General features: G+C 41.9%; 1 protein-coding gene across 1 annotated transcript in view; it reads left to right on the forward strand.

Moving 5' to 3' along the window:
- The first annotated feature begins 8,876 nt into the window (after positions 1-8,876).
- Positions 8,877-24,346, forward strand: part of LOC149783357 (uncharacterized) — an 81,572-nt gene continuing 66,102 nt past the window's right edge. The window contains exon 1 of the mRNA XM_089931559.1: positions 8,877-9,170. The gene's annotated coding sequence lies outside the window, so the exon portion shown is untranslated. The remainder of the gene's footprint in view (positions 9,171-24,346) is intronic.

Raw genomic sequence — 24,346 nt, forward strand, 5'->3', positions numbered from 1 at the left:
TCAACTGGGATAAATTGTGTAGCAGAACGAATAATAGAGCATTTTACAAATGCATGTCGAGGAAACAAATTGACTGATTTACGACGTAGCAAAATCAACCAGTGGGAACTAACCGTAAAAGAGCGTGGAGCGACCATCAGCGACATAGCGAGATTAGAAACGTCGTTGAGATTTCCAATAACCGTTACAACGATAACCGGTGAAGTATTATACGAATCGAAGTATAAATCGAAGGGAGCCCCAATCAAAATTATTGATCATAACGAACACGCATGGACGCCCGCGATCACAGTATTTCCACGGGATAGAACAGTAAAGTATATACCCGAAGAATTCCTGGGAGAACAATTCTCCAAGGACGGTTTTCTCGCGGAGAGGAAACTATTTGATGCTATTGCCTACTTGTGTAAAAACGACCCTGTATCAGTGTGGTTACTTCGCAGCGCTGAAAACGATGCGGATACCTTTGATCAGTTTGTAAGACCAAACGGCGAATTATATCGCACTGAAGCATTTCACAACAGGATGAAAAAAACCGCCATGGAATTTGAAGAGCATGATGAACAACTGCTAACAAATTGTTTTACGATTCCATCGGTTGTAGCTCATGTTGCAGCAAGGAAAAATGCGTGGAGACCAACGCGCAGGGAATTTCTGCCGGATGTACAATCCAGTTGTTTGGAATACTATCACGGTGGACTATGGAACACTGAATACAGCCGCGACGCTATGATCTCGGTTGATATGGTTGCCTGTTATCCAGCGAGTTTTCTCGGGTATGGATCCGCCGCTGAGTACTTTAGACGATTTGGACACCCCAGTCATGAAATGACTCGTGTTGCTATTAATGGACCACTGCCTGATTTTGATTTAACCGGATTCGCTCGCATAGTATCATTTGAATTCGCGGCAGGACTCCATCGCTGTTGCTATATTTGGATCGGTAGACACATAGCTGAAAAGAAGTGGCTGCCAATAGCGCTGCTACGGTATATGATTGATTGTAGCATGCTAGTTTCGTTGATTGTCAGTGACGCGATTATATCATACCGGGCACAGACTGAAGTCTGGTTACCAGAACCGGAGCGTCTAGATAGCATAATTGACGAGTCCAGAAAAAACATTGATGCCGACGAGGAATATATCATCGAATGGTCCAGGAGGATATTTAACCAACGAAACCGCGAGGCAAAAGATCTCGGTAGAAGAATAATTGGTAAGTTCACACAAGGTGGAAAAAACCACGACTACAAACGATATTGCTCACGGCTGATTATACATGACGCAGAATATGATTTCGTAATCAAGGACGCAGTGGCAAAAAATAGATACGTAAACTGCAAAACAGCTTTCTTGTCCAATGGAACGAGGTTGGGTACAGTTGTTACCTACAGCGATGGAGACAGCCCGGCGTATCCACATTTGAGGGCGTCTATGCTGGGTTATGCCGCTATCAATTTATTCTCGATGATAAATAGATTCCCCGATACCGCGGTTAGAGTAGCCGTTGATTCGTTTTATGTTGACGTAGCGTATAAGGAAAACGTAGCCGAGTTTACTAGTCCGGACGAGAGTTGGGGTACATGGAGAATTAAAAATGAAATACGACGCGATTATTCCCCGTCAGCAGATGTCACCGTTGAGAACAACTACTTACGCGGTGATAAATTGTCAGAATGGTCTAATGCACCATCGTGTTCTGATCCAATTTGTAGACATAAAACAGTTTATTTAAGCGGCTGTGGCGGGTCAGGAAAGACGACTCGGGCAATTGAATTATTTCGAACGCGGGCAAGTATAATCGTGCTTACACCGACCCATAGACTAGCGCGAGAGATAAAACAACGAAATGTTGACGCCGTTACTTATCACAGCTTTTTTCGATACAGCGGCGGTGAGTGGACTCCTGATCGAATGGGTGAAAAATTTATTCCTGAGGTTATCATCTGGGATGAGATATGTACTGTTTCGTTAGATACTTTACAAATGTTTCTTGATTGGTTGCTGCGCGCGAATACAGCGGTGATCATGTGTGGCGACCATGGTCAACCGCCACCATTTGTCGGCGAGGGTCCACATGATTGGTTAAAGGGTTTTGTGGACTATTATGAAGAAACCGATACTGATTACCGGGCACTTGATGAACAACTGCGCGAGGTTAAGAAATTAATCAGATTACAGCCGGATAGAATTCAATGTGAAATAATTCGCGAGGTGATTCCGGAAACGCCGTTAAATGAATTCTGGGAAACATGGAGACCAAACGATTTGATTGTAGCGAGCAGAAAGATAGTCAGAGACACACTTCAGCGGAGGTTGTTTACGTTGCATAAGGAAAGGTTTCCAACGCGTCCAGTGCCGTTATGTTATAGACCCGCGGACACACGGCGGCAGAACATTGAAGTTGAAATTCCAGGCCGGACAGAAAAACAAATTCTCGTGCTGAATGATATCGTGCTCGTTGATATCAGCGTCGTCGAGGACGCGCTACGTGCTGATAAATCCCCGTGGACGCTAGGATACGCAACAACAATACATTCCTCGCAGGGACTAACCATCACGGACACAATTGTTTGGATGGTTGATAATCGCATCGAATGGTCAAATCTAGTCTATCTTGCAGTGTCCAGAGTACGAAGGATAAATCAGCTTCGAAGAATTGTTATTGACGAAGCCAGTGACAAAGCCAGTGACGGAGTCATCGATGCAAGCGTCATTGATAGAAAACTCTCGGGTTACCGCCAACAGGATAAAAAAAAAACAGCGGCGTTTTGATATTGATGCCGAATTAATAATTGCGTTACGACAACAACAGAATAATCACTGCGCAAGTTGTAATTGTGTAATGCGCTGGCGTTATTTGGATAAAGACGCTCGCCAATTTACCGTGGACAGAATCGATAACAGTCTCGGTCATGTTAAAAACAATGTGAGGTTGACCTGTCTTGAGTGCAATAGACGCAACGGCGCTAGTTAAGACCACGCGGGGGTAATTGAGTATCGTCAGGTATCACTTGTAGTTGCTCGCGTGCAAATCCGCGCTGAGGAGCAGTTGAATCCAGTCTGTAGATCGGTGGTCTACCAGTTGATCGTGTTATCGTTGATATGTTATGTGTGGTAACACTCCAAATAGGATCGGTAGCCCTTTTTTTACCGCCTTCAAGCTCTCCTGGTTCATATAGATATCTAACAGTGACATCGCCAAGAATCGGCTTGGAAACGCTATCTATTTTTGATCTTCCGGGTATATACTCGTATTTAATCGCGACGCTGGGCTTCATGTTGATTGCTCGGGTAATCTCGTTATTTAACGCTGCAATTACGCCTGGCAACCTTTTAACCCATTCACGAGATCGTTTTTCTTGGATGAATTCCTTCGCGTATTGATATCCAAATAACCGTTCAGCAAGAGTCCGATTGAATCGTTCAATAATTGCCTGATCACGATGTAGCGCAGTATGACCTCGTCGTATCGCGACGCTATGATGTTTCAGCGTTGATAAAACAGCGCCGCGAAATTCACTACCGGGATCAGCTTGTAATAGATTTGGCCAGCGCAGAGGACCTCTTTGATAAATTCTTTCAAACGCAGCGGCTACTTCAGTTGCTGACTTTGTTTTTAACGGCTCCGCTTGTTTGTATCGACTCTCAACATCAACTATGGTTAGCGCGTATTTGTAACCGTTGTCATGCGGCAAAAATAGTATATCAGCCTGATGAACTTCATTAGGTACGCTGACATCAAAGCGCGAGAAGTTGATTTGTTTAGGCGGTGGTAGATAAATTTGCCATATAGCCTGTTTGGATAACCAATTAGCCGCAGTGGCCTTTGTTACCTTTGCAGCGCTTGCAAGCTTACCAATTGCGGCCTTCCCTTCCAGTATCCTCTCGGAGAATAATAGATGGATTCCATGTTGTTATTAATTACCAGCGCCCATCATTAATTTACCTTTCATAGCCGATTTTACCAACCATGAGGCTAATTTTTCTTTGACGGATTTATCAGGAATAGCATTTAACGCGTGAATTAATTTTACGTCCGCGATATGACGCTGTTGCAGATCGCTACTTTTGTAAGCAACATCATGAGCATGACACGCCTTATCGATAGCGTTTATTGGATACTCACCGGGTTTGGGCTGATTTTGATCATCGAGTCTAATATCTAATCGTGTTCCGGGGCCACAGTAGCTATATCCTGGGAGGTGCTTTTCTCCTGGATACTTTGCCCACGGTGTTCCGGGGAGTTTTGATAACCTGGCTGCAATATCACCTCCTCGCTTTTTTTTAAAACATCCCCGGGTTTAATAGAAATAAATCTAAATTTCTTTGTACCGCATTGTGCACACTTACCAGTAAGGGCCGATCTGTTATTTCTTGTTGTAGCGGTTGTCATATTATTTGTGCCAGTACGTACTCTACACTTCACACAATATAGATCCATAATTTATGTATAGAGATATGAATATAATTGATTTTTCGGCGACTAAAACAAGAGAACCAGTTAAGCATGTTGCAGCGTTACCAAACTCGATCCGGATGATTATCATCGGACCATCTGGATCCGGCAAGACGCAATTGTTACTCAATTTAATAATGAGATGGATGAAGTGGGATAAGTTGTATTTGGTTGCTCCTAGCGTAGATGATCAACGATGCTACGAGGTGTTGAAAGATTTCAACGAGAATGCATCAGCGATCGCTAAAAAAAATGTCATCGAGTTTATTACAGATATCAATGATGCACCAGGTATTGATGATATTGATGGCGACGTTAACAATCTAGTCGTGTACGATGATGTTATGTTAGACAATCAAAAAAACCCAGCTAGGATATTTTCCAGAGGCAGGCATAAAAACACTGACGTGATATATGTCACTCAACGATACACTCAGATTCCAAAAGTAATCAGAGACAACTGTAATATTCTTGCTGTGTTCAACGGCGTTGATACACACACGCTACGAAATATTTGGCAGACATGGTGCGGCGGTGACATGGACTTTAATATTTTTCGAAACTTTTTTAGTCATGCTCAGTCGACCCCACATGGATTCGTAACGATAAATTTACATGATCCTCGGACACGATATCGTATCGGACTTGACCAAATATTCGGTTAGTTGTAAATAATTTTCATTGTAAATAACCACTTAGCAGCAGAGGGGGCGATGACATCGACGCGGTCGTCGATGTGCTTACCGGACGCTGACGACGCTGGGGATCGGCGCGCAGAAGGTGTTAATTAAACCAAATGACGATTGGACGATCCCCCAACGACGTCGTCGTTTTTTTTTTACCAGGCGCTGACGACACTAGATCGTTGAGTTGCAGAAAGTATTAATTAAGCCAAATAACGATTGGACAAAATGTCCGATTCGCCCCCTCTGCTGCTTCCTTGCATAATACACAAACACACTTTGGTGGCGCGAGAGAGTTGGAATGGACAATTATGCACGGACGCCAGACAAAGAGGGTGCCGTCAGAACCTTTTTTCCGCAGGTGTAATTTTCATAGCTTTTCGACTGCACCTTAGTGTAACGGGGACGATAGGACTGCCACTATAGAATATTTCCTCCGGGAGACTCATCAGGGATGCCACAATAGAATATTTCCTACGAGAGACTCATCAGGTCTGACACTATATAGAATATTTCCTCCGAGAGACTCATCAGGGATGCCGAATTGAATATTTCCTACGACAGACTCATCAGGGCTGCCACTATACAGAATATTTCCTCCGGGAGACTCATCAGGGGTACCACAATAGAATATTTCCTACTAGAGACTCATCAGGGGTGCCACTTTAGAATATTTCCTGCGGAAGACTCATCAGGGGTGCTACTGAGAAAATTGACCCTGAACTCCTCGACCACTCACACCTCCACTGTGCAAAGATATATAGCATTTATATTGGAATTGTGGTATGTATTTTAATGTATCCTTTAGCCTGAAATATGGCGTTACCTGATGCAACCATTAGTTTAAAAGTCAATTATCCACTGTTTGTAATGTGATGAGAAAATACACCGACAGTAATCTTCATTTCGTTAATGATTTTGTTCTGATTTTAAATGTTATCGAGCTTTATAGCATCATCTAGCACCTTAGTTTTGGGTCACGTGATTCCGCCTGTTTGGTTTATATACGGCCGAACTGTGTGATTCAATGGTGATTTTGATATGATGCGCTGTGGTATAAAGAATGATCTAGTGTCAAAAGGGAGAGGAGTACTATCCTCAGATCTATATATTTGTCAGGAAAAGTCACACCAAAAAAAAATATATGTCAAATTTTCTAATTCATCTATAAGTTAACTTTGAATTTTTTTTTTAAAAAAAATTATATTTCCAATTTTAATTTATATTTTCTTAAATGGGTTCTTGTCGCAGTTTGCTCCACACGGACTCTAAGAAATATCGACAGCAAAGCCGTGTGAACGTATCTTAATTTTAAAAAAAATAAAATTCTTCTCCAAAACCTATATTCTGATGAAAATGTCAACTCTGATTATTGAGAGAATGGAGTCGAAGCTTTCTGCCGAAATAAAGCACATTCACAGTAGTAATAAGTGAACGGGTAGTTCAGCTGGTACAGCTTGACGCTCGTAATCCAAGGTAGAGGGTTCAGTATCAATCCAGGTCAGTCCGGATCTGCTGCCTTCGTGTGACCTTGGGATGGTAATTAGAGCTAATTTTCTCTGCACGGTATAGCCAATAATGAGCCAAACTGTGCCGTTAAAACCTATATCAATAATATATCCAATAGATTGATTCTCTCTCTCTCTCTCTCTCTCTCTCTATATATATATATATATAAATATAATCATCAGTATAAGTGATCAGTAACGTGTGCAGTGACACGTAGCGTCCTTGGGTGAGGTTGTGGATGAATATGGATACGCTTTACATTGATAATGTCAATAGAAATGAGAGAAAAGAAATATAGTATGTATTTTTGCTGCCCATTGTCTAATGACATATTTCACATGGCAGATGACCTGAACGTCACAGTTGAACTTTTATTTAATGATGGATATGTGATACTTCATTCGATGCACTTTGTCATGGAAAGCACCATTACTGGAATAAGTAATTGGAACCGGGTCTACATATAGCATCGGCCAGAAGGGTGCAACGGGTACCAAATGTACAACTCGAGCTATGCATGTGGTACAGATACGTTGGCTTGAGTATTGCATATTGTACTCACCGACGGCACCGGGTCAGAGACCATTATTACTCACCCACTAACCGACTCCTTCCCAGAAAACTTTGAAATTTAAATACATACTGTTAGTAAATTCTCCATTGCGGATAAACACAAAGTGGGTTCATATACTGCGTATACGCACGCCACAATTGCAAATAAATTGAAAAAAAAAATATCGGAATGAAAAGATTTTGATTGGTCCGCTAATCTCTGTTGAACAATCAAAATGAAGTAGTCCATTAGGGGAATTACATCATATCGTTTATCCAGTGTGGCCATTGCCGTGGGTTGTTTTAAAGTTGGATAATGTGTAGCCAGTTTTGAATGGTAGGAAATTAAGCGGACTTGCATGCGTTTGGATATAGATACATCATTTATGTCACATGAAAGATAGCGTACAAAATCAGTCGAGGAAAACATGTTGGCAGTGTCCATGAGTTGTCCCTTGTTATTTTATAATAGTATCGCATACGGACTTCATATAATAACAATAATAACCACAATAACAATAACAACAACAACAACAATAACAACAATAATAATTGAAAAGAGGGTGACAGTTAACCTAAGAATTAATTTCCTTTGCGGTCTTCATAAAAAGGGACCCACACACCCACACATATAAAAAGGAACACACACACACACACATATGTGTGTGTGTGTGTGTGTGTTTGCATATACATAGACACATGAATTGTTGTATAGTGTACATAGCAGCGTGCATATACATGCATATACAACATTATTTGGAAGCATATACAACATTATATTTTCAAGTCTCTCCCCTTCAAGGACACTTATTAATTGCTATTAAACTACCTAATCAACATACATGCAATACGCTTTAGAGCCAAAGAGATGGGTGGTATATTTAATGACGTTTAAAGCACAAATGAATGCAAAATATTTATTTTCGGTCTCATCCTTCATTAACCATCGACAGCAACTACCGTAAAAGAAAGAGTAATAAACCTAATTATTGTTTTAAAGCAGATTTAATTTAAATGAGTAGAATATTGACAGCGATTGACAGCGACACCGCTCCTAACATTGTCAATCAATGAGTGGTCTTCTATTTTTGCGGATTTGTTCTCGAGTTTAAAAACTACCTACTCGTGTGGGAGTACTTGTTGCAGCCGCAAAAAGTGGATCAGTTATTCATTCCCACTGTTGTTAAAATGAAGCAGCAGGCTCACTCCTACCTTTTTTAATCAGATTTTTATTTTACTAGGGTATTCGATAGCCATAAAAACAATTAGGAATGTACAATATTTGAGTCATGCTAACATGTGCTTTCTTTTCTAATTTAATGATTTCATATTGCAACGGTTAAACTGTGCAAAGAAAAAGGAAAAAATATATTAAAAATATTAAGGGTCTTAATAGTTAATTTTTTAAATGACTCAATGAAATAAATCGGAATTATTGCCGTATCCAATCTGACCAAGTTCAAGCAAAGCTAAATTTACCCCTCAGTGTATTACGCGAAATCTGGTCAATAAATAAATACCTTTCACGGGTCAAAATTAGTCATTTGCTATTTAATTCACCTATACAGAAGAAGCTAATCCCTGCTTATATAATTCCAGTATGGATTAAGTCAGGTGAGAAACCTGAAATTGAAAACCGGACAAATGGTGTATAAACTGGACAGGTGATACGAGTACTGTAAGAACTCGCTTATCGAGTCTGAGCTCGCTATTGACAGGCCAATACCTTTTCTTGAAAAAGACGCATGTGCTTAATCTCCACGCGAAATATATACCAGCAGTTTCATTGTTATCCCGATCTACGTTTCTACCCTTGAATATGGTACGGCCCACACCGCCTCGAGAACTTAACATCCTGTAGGAATTTACAAGCACTCAACCGTAGTGTAGATGTCGGATGTTGTGTGACAGTCATCAGTATAATCTTCGTTTCGTGAAGGTATTGCAGCTTAAAATTAGCTTGAAAGGTATGCTTGATATTTTTTTTTAATTTATATACTTTATTTGTTGATAAATAGATTTGTATCTTCGAGACGAATCATATCACTATTAAAATTTTAATCTAGTGTATACTGGTAACATATGGCTAGTTAGTTAAGACACCGAAGGTTGTACATTGGTATTGGAAGTAACTAGTAAATATATTTTCATGATGCAGTGGGAAGTACTTTAATAAAAGAGGCTAGGGCTGTTTAAAGGGAAAGATAGGATCAAGACCGTTCTTTTGGCCTCCAGAAATTTCACTTTGCCGAAGCTTGTTTTATCCCTGGCTAATTTTGGAAAACGTATTTCGTTAGCAAAGAAAATACAAATGTCTTGAATAGTATATACTGATATGCCTTTGTAACTGAATTATTTAAAATCGATATTAAAGTTAAACTCTGCAGTAATCTGTATGCTTTCTGCATTAGTTATGAAGAGAAAAAAAAAAAACATGGTTTTGTTAATAAGGTCGTAGCGCCCAAGTTTTCACTAACTAACTCCTTTCCACACCAATTACCGGCAAGTTCTTAAAATATAGCCACATTAGGAAAATATTTTAAATGCCATCCAAAGCAAATAACGCATTATTGTATAGACTCTGTCCACAATGAAAATTTAATTTCATTAAGCTAAACTTTATTCATTTATATACATTATAAAATCAACTGAGTCAACTTTGACCTACATATGGTTACCCCGTCCCTGTATTGATCTGCAACATCTTGCAAGTTGAACAGTTAAAACATTTTAGCTAACCATGATGTTTGTGATCAAGAGACTAGAACTTAAGAAAATGTTTAGCTCTAAGATTAGTCGGAGATGTAGAGTCTTTTTGTATGTTGTTATGCAACAAATGTACACAGACGTGACTACGTTTTTTCATAGCTATATTTTGCAAAAGCGGCAAATGATGATGATGATGATAATGAGAGAGAGAGAGAGAGAGAGAGAGAGAGAGAGAGAAACAGATTGATTAGGACTTTTAACGTATCTTTAACATTTTTTCAGTCATATCGTTACGATGTCTGCAGTGTGGCAATTAATAGTGATATCTAGCACTGGGGCATCATGGCTCTAACACGTAGCTTGATTTCTACCAAGTCAGTTTATCCTGACACTAGACCGACCAAGTCCTAACACTACCTCTTAATGCGAGGTAGCTGGTAAAACCATTTTTATAAGGTCTTCTGTGCGACTCGTCGGGGTTCGAACCCGGGACATACCGCACCCAAGCCGGACACTAACCACTAACCGAATGTGTCAATAAGACGGACAGAAACAGTTAAAATGAAATGGTAGATAATTCAAATTACTTTGTATTCTAAAAAGTAACAATGCAAGAAATCATATACAAAATGTATTTTGTAAAAACATTCTAGATAATTGCTTCACCGATAAAATCCAAAAATTACTGGCAACCTTGCTCGTATTCATTTTGACACATTTTGGTAATAATTTGCAGTTAAGCTAACATTATACATATTGTAAATGTTTCGGTAAATATTTCCAAATAGATTTTAAGCTAGCTTGTTGGAAAGTTGTGTACTTTAGTAAGTTTTCCTTCAGCATGAATTAACCGAAGTTTGAAATTCAGCAGCGGCAAGTTATCAAGTTTCAGATTATCACGTCAACTCACTTGGAAGAGCGAACTCGTAATCCAAGGGTAGCCGGTTTCATTCCTGCTCGGGTATGCGTTTGTCCTTGGGCACCGTTCTTAGCTCCTAACTTTCGTCGTGATGGATTATATTTTTGAAGTGCCGTTACAAGCAACCAACACATCAAAACGGTTCCAAAATCTGATTCAACTACGGCGTTTATTTTCATTTAACATTATCCTTAACTATTGATACCCCACCCCCATGCGAAAAAATTTGTAAGGAGAACATCGATGCGGATGAAGTTCGAAGAGTAATTTTATTATCCGTACCCCTCTCCCTTTGAAAACTGGAGAAATTTAGTTCCTTGTTATAATGATTTAAATGTACAACAACACCAATGGAGATCTGATTGACATACAAGATCATGTTTTTCTGTTCTTTTGACTCGCGAATCAAATTGCAGCGTTCATATGGATGAAAATGAAAAGCATCCATTCAGAACATACAACTCGTAACCTCCCTAACACAACATTTAGCGCTTTATCTGAGATGTTCCTAAAACACAAGTGAACCGTGAATTTTAGTGGCCGCTAGAAAACGCAGCGTTACCCGTGTCTGTCGAATCTAGTTATAAGCAGTTCTCGGCTTGAATCAGATTACCGTCTTGCGTGACCTGGCTAGTTCATCAATGATCCGCACGTAAATTCAAAAGCTATTATACAGACTGTAACATTATCCATCATGGTGTGAGGTTGGGTTAATACTGGCTAGCTCGACATCAACACTGCCATTTTCCAAACCAGTCCGTAAGATTAACTCAGAAACACTTGACACAGATTCACAAAGCGATTTCTTTGTCCATGGTTGGAGAAGTCAAGCTTCAGATTCGCAATTCATGTGTCATGGGTTCGATTACTGCAACAGGATTGACATGAGTGGATGCTTTAATTAAATAACAAAACACAATGTGGTGAAAGATGGAAGTTTATGAAATGAATTAATAAAAATATGTATATACTCTACAAAATACGGTGTGATTTCATGCTATAAACATACAACTCGTTCAGATACTTTACACAAACATTCACAAATGGGAAAACAAATTTGAATCGTATTCGAAAATGGAGATACGATTCATACAATCTCATGTAATGGAAGTAAGATTCAAATAATCTCATGAAATGAAAGCAACTCGTAATGAAACTAACTCAAACTGTACTCTGTTGAAACAATATCATCAATTGAAGCAAATGTTAAATTGTAATCAGCCTAACAAATGTACCAAACATGACTCATTGACTCTAGTCATTTGTACATCCCGTAAGATTCAGAACCACGTAGGACTCGTAAATACTTGTAAAGACTTGCAAAAGTGTCCACTGCCAAACCACACAGTTCTCCCAAATTCTTGGGTTGGCCCACACTTGTATTGGCCACACACACTTTTCATGGATCCAACATGCACACAAGTTGACAAATCGGCAGTTCTGTCCTTGTTTGACCTTGAAGGTCAGACCAGCTCCCATCCCCTTACGTACAGGCGGCCAGACCTACAGCCTGATATATCATCACAAACATACGCACAGACAGCTACAATAAAACCAACTGGTCATAATATCAGGTACGTAATTAAAATATATAAACACACGCTACTAAACTCTTGATAGCAACTTGTGACAATTCCAAAGTTCAGAACGTTTCAAATCCGCCTACTGTTAAAGGCAACATTTCACGCGACGACATTAGTAGTGAATGGGGTCACCCTAGGGACAATGGGAATTAGCATTAAAAACACCCTTGGGTCACTCTGGGGACTATGTAAATTTAACATTAACCATCCTGGGTCACTCTAGGGACAATGAAAATTTAACATGGGAAAAAAAAGACATCCACTCTGGGGACAAGGGAATTTAACATTGGAGAAAGGAAATATCCATTCTATGGACAAAGGCATTCGAACAATGGAAAAAAAAATATCGATTCTAGGGACAAAGGCAATGGAACAATGGGAGAAAAAAAATAATATCCATTCTAGGGACAAAGGCAATTGAACAATGGGAGAAAAGAAATATCCATTCTAGGGACAAAGGCAATTGAACATGGGATTTTTTTTTAAATTAAAAAAATAAAAAATAAAAATAAAAATAAAATTTTTTTAAAAAAGGGTTAGGCAATGGAAAGTCATTCTCTTTTCGAGAAATGTGGGTGGCCCTGAAAAGGGCCTTTGGTTTCATCATCATCTTCTTCTTTTATTTCCTCCACTTCTGTAGCCATCTTCTAACTTTTGCCATTATTCCTGTCTTCTTTATTTCTGATTCAGGAATCCAGTCAGGATGACCTATCGCTCGGAATTTCTCCTGTATTCGTATCCAGTTATTGTTTAGTTTCTCAAAGTTTTCTTTTCTCTTTCTATTTTCTTCTTCTTTTCTTTCCTTAGTCCACTTTTCTTTGATGTTCTTTACCTCTTCCGTCATCACTTTCCTCATTACTTCTTCCGTTTTTGTCAGCTGGTCCAACCCCCATTTTACGTATCGCCACTCCGTCCAATTCAGTATCTTTTCTAAGAAGCACCTGACTTCGATGACATTTTCAAGTGCTTCCTTTAAACTTTCCACTCTTACATAAGGCGGGTCAATCAATCCTCTCAGTCTCTTTTCCTCTTCTTCCATCATTCCTGTTACTATCTCCTTTGCTTCCTTCAAATTATTAAAACAGTCGAGACACTTTTCTAATTTGAATTCTTTCTCTATCTTTTCCATGACAAACGTAACATCTACTATCCAATAATAAATGCCTATCAAATGATTCAGTAACGCTGTTGCTACCACCATTTTCTTTCTCTTTATTCCGTGGAATGGGTTCTAATGGCTAAACTGTTAGCTTTATAGTTAAAGCGCGGACGTGATGGAAAACATCCCCCCAAAACAAAATTGATATTACCTAGATCATGACCAAACAACGCGCGGACGTGAAGGAAAACATCCCCTACTTTCTCATTTCATATAATATACTATCCACATAAGTGAAGCAACATTTAACAAATCCATAATCTACTATCCACACAATCGTACGTGAGCGGTTACAAACAAAAACACACAAACACAAACACACAAACACATACGCTAAGAAACAATAAACAAATCCATAATCTACTATCCACACAATCGTACGTGAGCGGTTACAAAACCCAAACTATACTCTCCACATGCGCTAAGAAACAATAAACAAACCCATAATCTATTATCCACACAATCATACGTGAGCGGTTACAAACACAAACACACAAACACATACCCTCTCACTATAAAAAAGAGTCAGTGTTTATATTCACACTACTCTACCTACACACATTGGCAAATCGATTGTCGTTTCTTTTCTAGAGTATTGGGTAGCCCTGAAAAGGACTGTTGGTTTTTAACTCCAGATGCACCTATCTAATGCTGGCACCTTCTTGGCCTGGCGCCACACACACATCTTCTTCCCCAGTCTCTTTTCACTCTTTTTTTGGGGGAGAGCAGAGGCTGGATATGTGGCTTCAGAATCCCAATTTTCTGTCTCTGGGATTCTGAAATTTCTTCTCTCCTTTTCCTCCTCTTCTTTTTTTCTTCTTTCCTCCTCCTCCTCTCTCATCCTTCCCTCTTCGACAATGGCCTCCGCGGCCAGTTCATTTAGTATGCGCCTGGCATATTCCAGGTGCATCTGGAGTTCTAGAAGCTTTACAATTCTGGTATTCATTCTCTTCATCAATCAACATGGGTAGCTAGACTGCCCAGCGAGTTTCAATTTATACTGAAAGCGCGGACGTGATGGAAAACATCCCCTTAAAACAAAATTAGTTAGTTAGTTAGTTGGATTATAGTGGTTTTCGTTCTTTTGAACATGTACCACTTTTTTATTCACGCACTGCGTGATTTTTAATTACTCCTGGGGGAAGGAAAAGGAGCCTCATCCCCCAGGCTTTTATGTACTCAAAGAGTACTTTTTAATTTAGCCACTCAGGTGTAGGACTAACTAGTCCTTAACAACCTGACTGAAAGGCTAATAGACATGAGTGGGAATAGTCACACCACACACTCGTGTTTCTTAGTTGGATTGAAATGCCCCAGGTGTCAAACCAAGCAGTATGTGACTCCCGCCACGATTGGTCGGCAGCGATGAGGTCACATTAGGACACCCGGTCTTGTGGCATTGACGAAGTGGCCCGCTTTTTTGATATCATCAATTGCCTTTCCCAGTCCGATATTCCGGTAGACAGAGCCTTCCTTTTTTCCACTCTGTTTAGGTGGTGCAGGTTCATCAGCTTCATCGCCGCTGGATGATGATACTTCCAGGGCCGCTGCCAGCGTGGAAGTTTCAAATTCTTCAGTGTCGTCTGCCAACATTGCCTGGATTTGGCTGAGTATGTTAGTAGAAACAGCTGTGGAAGCTTGATTTAAAACTTCAGCCAGATGTTGTTTAAGAGACAAGGAGACGGTTAGGAGTATTTTTTTTTTTTTTTTTTTTTTTTTATTCATCAATTCCTTATTTATTTTGATTCCCTATCTTATTGGTTTGGAATGAAAACTTGTTTTTATGGTTGTTTGTATGTTATTATGGAGTCCTGTTTTAATTAATTCCTATTTTCCTATTTTAATTTTTTGTGGCCTTAATTGGTTTTTATTATTCGGGGTATGAACGGCTGTGTCAGTCTGTGAACCTACGAGACCTAGCAGGCCGTCATAATTCCCAAACAGTAATACTTCCACACGACGCACGTAAAGTCGGGCTTCTTGAATGATAGTTTTGTATTCGTTGGCATGGGCCATCAAATGGAAAGCGGCACTGCTACGATTCAGTCTCAGACGGATATCCACCCCGTTCAGCAAATACTTTTCTTGTAACCACATGTCCAAATGCAAACGATCCATCAGTTCTAAACTTCGCCCTTGTAGAATTTTCTTACGACGGTCGTTAAACCCCACATTGTGAGGATTGTCATCTTCTGTCAGGACTGTGTCACTAAACGTGTCTACACCTGCTGTGTCAGGTTTCCATACCACGCAAGTATCCAGATGAGTATTCTTGGTTTCTTTTCCGTACGTCAAGAGATTTTCCAAGTAGGCACGATATGGGTAAGTATCCCTGCTGCTACTGACCAGTTTGTTATTCAAGTACAAGTCCACTTCGCTGAACAAGGAATGCATGAAATTGTTGACAGGAGCTACTCTAACATCGCCTCCTGGATTGGTGTTGTCCGTTTTGATCACTTTCACTTTCAAATACAGGTAACTGCTATTCAGATCGATGTAATCTTCGGGTTGTCCTTTGATTTCAAACTCGATGGGAGCTGATTCCGTCAAAGAGGAGACGGGATGAAATTCGACCCACTGAGATTCTTGCATCGTCATCATGGTATGGGGCATGGCAGAGAGATCCAGTTCCGACTTGGAACAAGCACAAGACTCTCGGTGCATCATTTTGTTCTGTGTCTCAATAATCGAAAACGTCTAAGTCTCGAACGGTTCTTCTTTTCTTTGTCTTTCTCGCTTTAGAAGTGTGAAGTCTGGTGAAAGGGTGTTTTCTTCGTCGTCTCTTTCTGCCTTGTCCTTGCTGAATGCTTGACTCGGTAGCGTGCAGGGCATTTATAGGTGTTTCGCGTCGGTCCAAAAGGTCTTTGCCCGTTTTCAGCAAGACATTTTTGCCTGCCCTCATGAAGGCTTCTTTAGGGTTTTGTTTGTCGATGACGACATTTTGGAGAAATTCTTTGCCTTGCGTCAGTGCCGCATCTTTCAAGGCGTGCAATCCGCGTGTCACCATCGGTTTCAACACCGGGGCCACCGAACGAAAAGCCGATTTTAACATATCTCCTAAACCGTGTCCTCGCTGTCGAGCAACCCCTCGGTACACTGGATACATGACTTACGAGTCGTGAGAGAACCGTTTTCGAGAATGGAGTTTCACCGTGACTTTTCCTTTGGTGAATGGAATATTTTGTCCCAGATCTCCTTTTATAGCAATGTTGACCGTGTCGAAATACGACTTGCCGACAGGCAAATAGTGAGGATGGACAAATTCGCGGTGAACGTGATAAGTGTTTCCACCTTCCTCGTCAGTGACTGTGGCAGAATCCACTTTGAAAGGAATGACACGCAGTAACGGCACGGAGGTGTGTCCCACCACGTTGTACACAAACATCAAATTCAGTCCTTGCTTCAGTTCTACCGGGGCACGAAATAACTTGCTAAAAGACTCGTTGTCGTAAACAATTGGTAATTCGTTTTTCTTGAGCATGGCCATTCTCATGTCCATGTCTCCGCCCAACATGTCAAACAATTCAGGACAAAATAAAATGGACAGGATTTTACTCCCGTCAAATTTCATCAAGAAGAGACGAGCTGCTTTGTGGTATTCCATGGTGACACTTTTTTTGACACTTTCCAAAGCTTTCAGAAACAAGACATTAAATCTGGAGGTTATGGTGCTGACCAAATGTTGACCACTAAAATAATAGCCTGGAGGAATGAACAAGTGATAGGTGGTGTACTTTTGATTTTTTGTGCCAGGGGTTTTCTTGTCATATTTGCCATAGGTATCCAAGTACTGTTGCAATTGTTCGTCATGAACTTCTACATCAAAAACATTTTGATTGGGAAGGACATTGAGGACTTGGGTCGGGTGAATGATTTCTACTAAAGCCACTTCCCAATGGGCTTCGTGATCTAAAGGGATGGTCTGAGGTAATTTGGCCGTGTAACAGCACAACGTGTTGTTGGGAAACACCTCCATGGAATTGTGACTGGGTAAGGTTAAGTAAAATTGGTTTTGGTGACTCATAATTCCAGAGTTCTGTGGCTGTCCGAGGGGTTACTGGACGTCAGAGGCGTGTCTCCGCCCAAAATGGGGTTCTGGTTGTTGTTGGAGTGGTGACTGGCACTGGCACTGGACACAAGGTTTCCGTGGTTCCTGTTGGAAGAGAATTTCAGGGAGGGATTGGGAAGCAGGTAACCGATCCAACTGCTCAATAAAATGGTCCACAATTGTTTGTCTCCTTGTTGCAAACTCAAATTGGCAATGGCTGCCCCGATGACACAATACACCACGAAGATTTGGCAGAAAAAGACGATTTGCGTTTTAGGCACACGTTCTCCACACCACACCCACAAGGGTTGTTTTTGTAAATCTTGCAGAGAAGAACTGGGTGAAGGAGTGGTCGACGTAGCTGCGTCTGTGTGAAAGGGCATGATGGTCACTTCTTTTTATAGTCGATGACTTGCGAAGCGTCGATCCAAGAATCAAAACTGGGTGGATATCCTTTCCAACGTACTTTGACTTCTTTGACACGTCGTTTGCCCACTTTACGGGTTCTGCGTTCGAGATTGCTTTCGATGTCGTACACGTCGTCTTCTTTTTTGGTCACACGTTGTAACTCGGGCAAATAAAACGTTCCTTTGAGCACTTCTCCGTTCATGTCTTCCAATTTATAGACAGCAGGATGATGGCCATGCACTCGTCCAGTGACACGAAACAATTCGGTCGTCCAGTTAGGTAAGTAACCTTTGTCGAAAGTGCGTTTTGTTTTGACAATGCGCACCCAATCTCCTACGGCCAACATTCCACTTTTCTTGCGGACAGCCCTCGTCGGGGACGTACCAAACAGGCGCTCAAACACCAACACTTCCTTCTCGGGAGTCACTTCTTGCGGGGCACGTCCGATGCTTCGATGGTAAGATTGGTTGTACGCTTGCACCAGGTGCGGTAAGATGTCGATGTACTTCAGAGTGTGGTGATGCGTAAAATATTTCCACATGCGTTTTTTCAAAGTGCGTTGAAAACGTTCCACGATGCTGGCTTTGGTTTCGGGATTCTCGGTGGTAAAAAAATGAATGTCACGTTTCTTTAATTCTTTTTGGAAAGCTTGGTTCAGAAATTCGGTGCCTTTGTCCGTTTGCCATCGAAGAGGGTGAAGACCGCTTTGTTTCAACACTCGTTGCAGGGCTTGCACTAACTCGCTGCTCGATTTGGAAGTCAAGGGTACGACCCAGGCAAATTTGGAAAAGACGTCGATGACACAAAACAAATATTTGTAGCCGTGATTGTAGCTGGCCAAATGAGAGACATCGGCTAAATCGGCATGCCATTGATGATCGATACCTTCCACTTGGGTGCGACTTCTGGCAAACTTGCGTCGAATGGGTTTGTGTAGAGTGTAGGTAGCTTGTTCATGTAACCATCGTTGCACTTGAGGTAAACGGAAACTTTTCAGTCGTGTTTTGGCAGCACGATACAATTTTTGAACTCCTGCGTAACCTGCAGGATGGGAGGGATAGTAGTAAATGCTGGCTAAGACTTTTTCCATTTTTTTTTTGTGTTTGTGTGTTAATAAGACACCCACTCTTGGAGGATGCTACTCTTTTTCTCTTGGGGTATTTTCTTGGATTGCAATGCTTTGCGTATGCGACCGGCAATAGGTGTTGAAGAGGAGGATGTCTGAGCGGGGGATATCGGTTCTTGTTTGACTTCTGTCTTCACTTCAGTCTTCACTTTCTTTTCCTCTTGTGATGAAGAAGGGATGACCATCATCTTTTTAATCCATCCAATTCTGGAGGTAGGTGGTGTTGTTAACTTGCGTACTTTTTCTGGTGGAGTTTGAAACCCTTCCTCTTCTTCTCCTTTTTCTGTCTTGGTCACGGGTACTGGTGGTACTGGTACTGGTACTGGTACTGGTGATGGTGCTGGACTTTTCATCAAGGTCTTAAAATCTTTCAAAGTGGGTAGAGCTGTTTCGTCTAAAGCTTTCTGGTGAAAGAGTTGCAGTCGTTGCAAGAGTTGACCGTACTTTTGCGATTTTTCTGTTTCGGACAAATCTTGGCGATCCATCAAGGACTGCAATTCGTGTTGTAACTGGGACATCTCGCTCAAATGGGGATTGGGAGGTAAATGCGGGGTGCGTTGTTCTTGCCAACGATGGTGTTCCATCCATCGTTTGTAAGTCACTAAAGCTAGTTTTCGTCCTTCCATGGGGTTGTCAGGGGTCGATTCTGAGATCTAGGGACTTCCGAGGGCCTTTTTATCTTGCTCCCACCAGTCCTCCCAACATGGTTCTCAAGACTCCTTTCAGTAAGGGACCTAATAAGAGGGGTAAAATGCCTCCACGTTGGACCAACATCTTCTTTTGACGAATGGGAATTTTCTTTTGAACCATTTGGCGAAGAACGTGACGATGTTTGCCTAAGCATTGTTTCTGGTGTTTGGACAAAGGGATCGTGCTTTTCAAGACGTTCAAACAGCATTCGCACACGGTATCGATGACCTCTTTGGAGGCTGATTGAATGAGTTTTTTTCGTAGAGGTGGATAAGCTTTGTAACATGCCCGATTTTTCTTGGACTTTGATTTTCGGAGAAGGTACTTTGTGAGCAGCAGCCACTGCCACTAAATTGGAGGGTCCTGCCACTGGGGAAGTTTTTCTTGGGGTCATCAACGGAGAAGTTCTTGGTGTGATCAACGTCTCCAAGTACTCTTCAGTTCTTGGTGTCATCAACGGAGAACTGGATGAACTTGAGGCTGCCGGAGACACGGTCACCGCCGTGGCAGGACGTGGTTTCCGAGTGTAAAGTTGCGTCCTGGCCGAAGTGCCTCTCTTGCGACTAGTTTTCTTCTGTGGACTTTTCTTTTTCTGGGGGCTTCTTTTCTTTTTCCGGGGTGGTGTCTGGTAAGAGGAGGGTCCCGCCACTGGAGAAGTTCTCCTTGGGGACCTGGTCTTTTTCTTCTTCTTCTTGGAACTTTGTTTGACTTATTTCTTGGGGAGAAGTTTGGGGGCATTAGGATCCCATCTTAAGAGAGAGCGAATGATGACCCCTCCTAGAGTACCGCTCCCTCCAGGTTTCAAAATGATTTGTTTTTTGGTTTGAGTGTCGATGCGGGGATAGGCCAGTTGGGTCAAAGCGACTTTGTTTCGATCAAAAAAGCGTTTGGTTTGATGAGGAATCTGAATGATTCCTTGGAGTAATTGACGTGCCGTCACCGTGAACCATCGTAAGACTTCTTCGAGGCTAGCTTCTAAGACACGAGCTCGTGTTTGTGGATTTTTTTCTCGACTGATGCCATACAAGGCACGAATCAATTTGACGGGAAGATGCGACTGAAGGGACGTCATGTTCAAAATGTGTGTGAGACAGACGAAAAGGGTCTGAGGTTTTTATAGATTTTTTTGTGGAGTGAAATTAAGTCGAGGACGGAGACGTGTACAGGACAGGTCCTCCGTCTTGGCACCGGTGGTGAAACAAGTGGGTACGAAATCGCAAATCCTCGGGGGTCGTAGGTTTCAAATCGACGAGTAAATAGGCGTGTGGCGTTTGAGTGGCATCGTCGTACGCCTGAGTCAGCCAAGGTGTCCCTAACTGTTTGGCTAAGACTTGCACTTGCGATTTATCTCGAGGGCTTTTAAAGAAGACCACGTAATGGGCATTGAGACTGATGGTGCGATGGGCTTTACTTTGTTGAAACAAATTTTGGGTGATGTAAACGACACTGGCATTACGGTGATGCCCTTTGCGCGTGAACCACAGTTTAATTTCTTCTTCGTCTTCTCCTAACATGTCCTCAAAAATGACCAAATGGGTTTGACGGGAGTCAGAGACGATGCCATCGTCTTCTTTAGGAATGCCTTCCACAAAAACGATGGAATCGCCTTGACTTTCTCGCAAGAGGCTGTACGCCGATTGCCACTCTTTGTAACACCACACGATCCGCAGAGGTTGTCGGTCGATCAAATGATGTTTATGTTCGATCAAACGTTTGACGAATTCGGTTTTGCCTGAACCGCTAGGTCCGGCAATGAGCATGTTAAAGGGATGACGAAGATTCAAAGCCTCCCAACTGGCACGATCTAAGTGTTCGTCGATGAGGAAGAGGGAGCAGAGACAGCAGAGGTAGCCATAGTGTTAGGAATGTCACTTGTGACACGAAAACAAACAAGACGAGAGTTTATATACTTTTTTTCAGAACACGTTTATTGAATGTTTTAATCATGAATACGAAAGACAAAAAATACATAAAAGCCAAAGGCTTAAGTACAACGATAAAAGGCACATGATAACCATCAACGTGGAATAAACACAAGTGTCTGTACAACATGTTTTGGGTAATGTTCTGACCAGTTCTGTAGGGGGTAAGGTCACACAAGTGTCCTCCCGAAAGGGTCTTTCAGGCCTGTCCACGACAGTCCTGTCCTGGATGACGGGTTCTTCTGGTACTGTCACTAACACAGGTTGAAAAGTCGCAAGGCTCGCAATCGCATTTCACTTCAGAAGCCCCACACTTGAATTGTGCCTGTCTAAACTTGTTTTGTGTTTCTCTGAAAGTATTCATCTTGTTCGCTCGGTCTTGGTAGTCACAATGAACTATCGATCTTGCCTAGGGTTCCTTTTTATATGCAGACCAATACCGACGTGTCCATACGGTAAGGTAAAATGATTGGGAAGACGCACTCGCTTCTGGTACACGATTTGATAGACTTTTTCCAAGGGTCGACTGACGATGTGGTGAGTGGGTAAAGGTACAATCTTGTTCGGTTGATAGGTGGTCACTTTAAAGTGTTCATCCTCTCCGGATTGCAAGGCTTCTTTCAATACCCCAAAGTTGACCACACGACTGGCACGATAATTCTGAGTCAATCCTTTCACTTTGCACGTCGTGTGCACTTCTCCTTGTGGGTTCCGGTATTCGTTGCCGTAATTTTTGGGACCGCCACTGACGAAACTTAGAATCTTGTCGTCGGGATGTTCGTCTGTCCAGGCTCCTAAACGGTCTCCTTCGATGTTAGGGTGTTGCTGACCCGGTCGATCGATGTAAATGCAACTGTCCGTGTCAAAGTACAGGACACGTTCCCCTAACAGTTCTAATGCTTCGTACAATTTTAAGCGAGCATGAGCTGTCACGTAAGCCGCAATGATGACATTTCCAAAGGGGTCGTCTTGTACAAAGTCCAGATCTTCTTCGTAATTGACCAAGATCAAACCCTCGCGAACGACGTCCACGTGTTTCATGTATTTGGTTTTGTCGTGAATCATCTGGAAGTAGCGAGAAGGTTCTGTCAAATATTCCGTCTTGGATAAACACGGGCGTTGTGCCATTTTACCCCACAAGCAATTTAACATCACTTTGGCAAACGATCGCCTGCCTTCGTTTTTCTCGATGTGGTCTAAAGAGATACCTTCTTGTTCATAGTATTTCTCTTTGAATGTCTTTTCGTCTTCGGAAGTGTGACACCAGGACGGATAGCCGCTGGCTTCTTGTTTCAGTTTCAAAAAGGCATCCACGTAGTCAGCGAAAATGCCTTTCTGACTGGGGTCACCCTTGTGGTATTGTTGTGTCTTGGGAAAGTGGCAAATTTCGTACACTTCTAACAGTTCTTATCCCATGTCCAGAGCTTTGAACAATTCTACGCTGACCCACGTCCCCGTCAAAGCCCGTTCTTCCTGGGTGTGCTGACAAGGTTGGTCTTGCTTGCACGTTTCGGCACAAGTACGGCACAATTGAAACATCAGTTTGCCTTGACAATGGTGAGGTAAGACGGGATGGTACAAGTCCGTGGCAGGCAAAGCTTTACACTTGATCAAGCCTTCGTATTGTCGAATGTTTTTCAGGTCGATGTGTTCCGTCAGCAATTGCGGGTGCCCTGCAGGAAAGTGACAATATTTGCACACGTAGGGATACAGCGAACACACGTCCAAGTATTTGATTTCTTCTCCTTTCTCTTCGTCGGCTTGGTACAGCAAACAGGTGGCATTGGTCCTTCCTCCGTACAAACTATTCCTCCCGATTTCAGCGGGTCCATCAGCTTGTAACTTTCCACGAGGCGTTTAAATTCGGGATCGGTTTTCATACGGTGATCGTATTCGTGTTCCCACATTTCCACCACTTGGTATCCTTCCTGTTCCAACTTTAGGCGTCGCTGACAAGTGTCCTGGTACAAGTCTTCCATGGTTCGTTGTAAAAACTGATTTTTAGTGCTACGATCAGGGTAACAGACGGGACATCCGTGAAATAAGCAACCGTTAAACTCGTACACGATCTTGGGGTTTTCTAAGTCCCAGCCATCTACCGAATACGTTCCGATGGCCTTTTCACCCCCCTCCGTTGCGGGCATGCTGAATCCACTTGTCTTCCTTGTCGCACAAGTAATGTAACCACCGTAGGGCTTTGACCGAGTATTGACGTTTGACAAAGTGGGTCGTTTGAGGACTGATGACAGCCACGGTGTTTTCAGGCATGAATCGTTGTCGATACACTAAGGAACACGCTTTGGCAATGGTGCAAGCTTCTTTCAAAGGATCGACCCCTCCGTGTTCCATGAACAGTTCTCGAAATTTTCCACAGCAACGCCGTAAAATGTCCACGTCGGAACGACAATACTTTAACATTTCTTCCTGAAAGTCGAAAGGGTCCGAGGCGTGAGCCTGGTACCAAGCGTAGAAAGCTTCTCGTTTTTCGGTACGCATGTTGTCAGGGTCGTAATTGTGAGCCTCAGGTGAATGGGGTAGAACGGCGTGCTGATTGTCTTCCGTATTGAAAAAGTGTGGAA

The sequence above is a fragment of the Sinohyriopsis cumingii genome, chromosome 14 (genome assembly GCF_028554795.1).
Source record: "Sinohyriopsis cumingii isolate HCF-2022 chromosome 14, ASM2855479v2, whole genome shotgun sequence".
NCBI lineage: Eukaryota > Metazoa > Mollusca > Bivalvia > Unionida > Unionidae > Sinohyriopsis > Sinohyriopsis cumingii.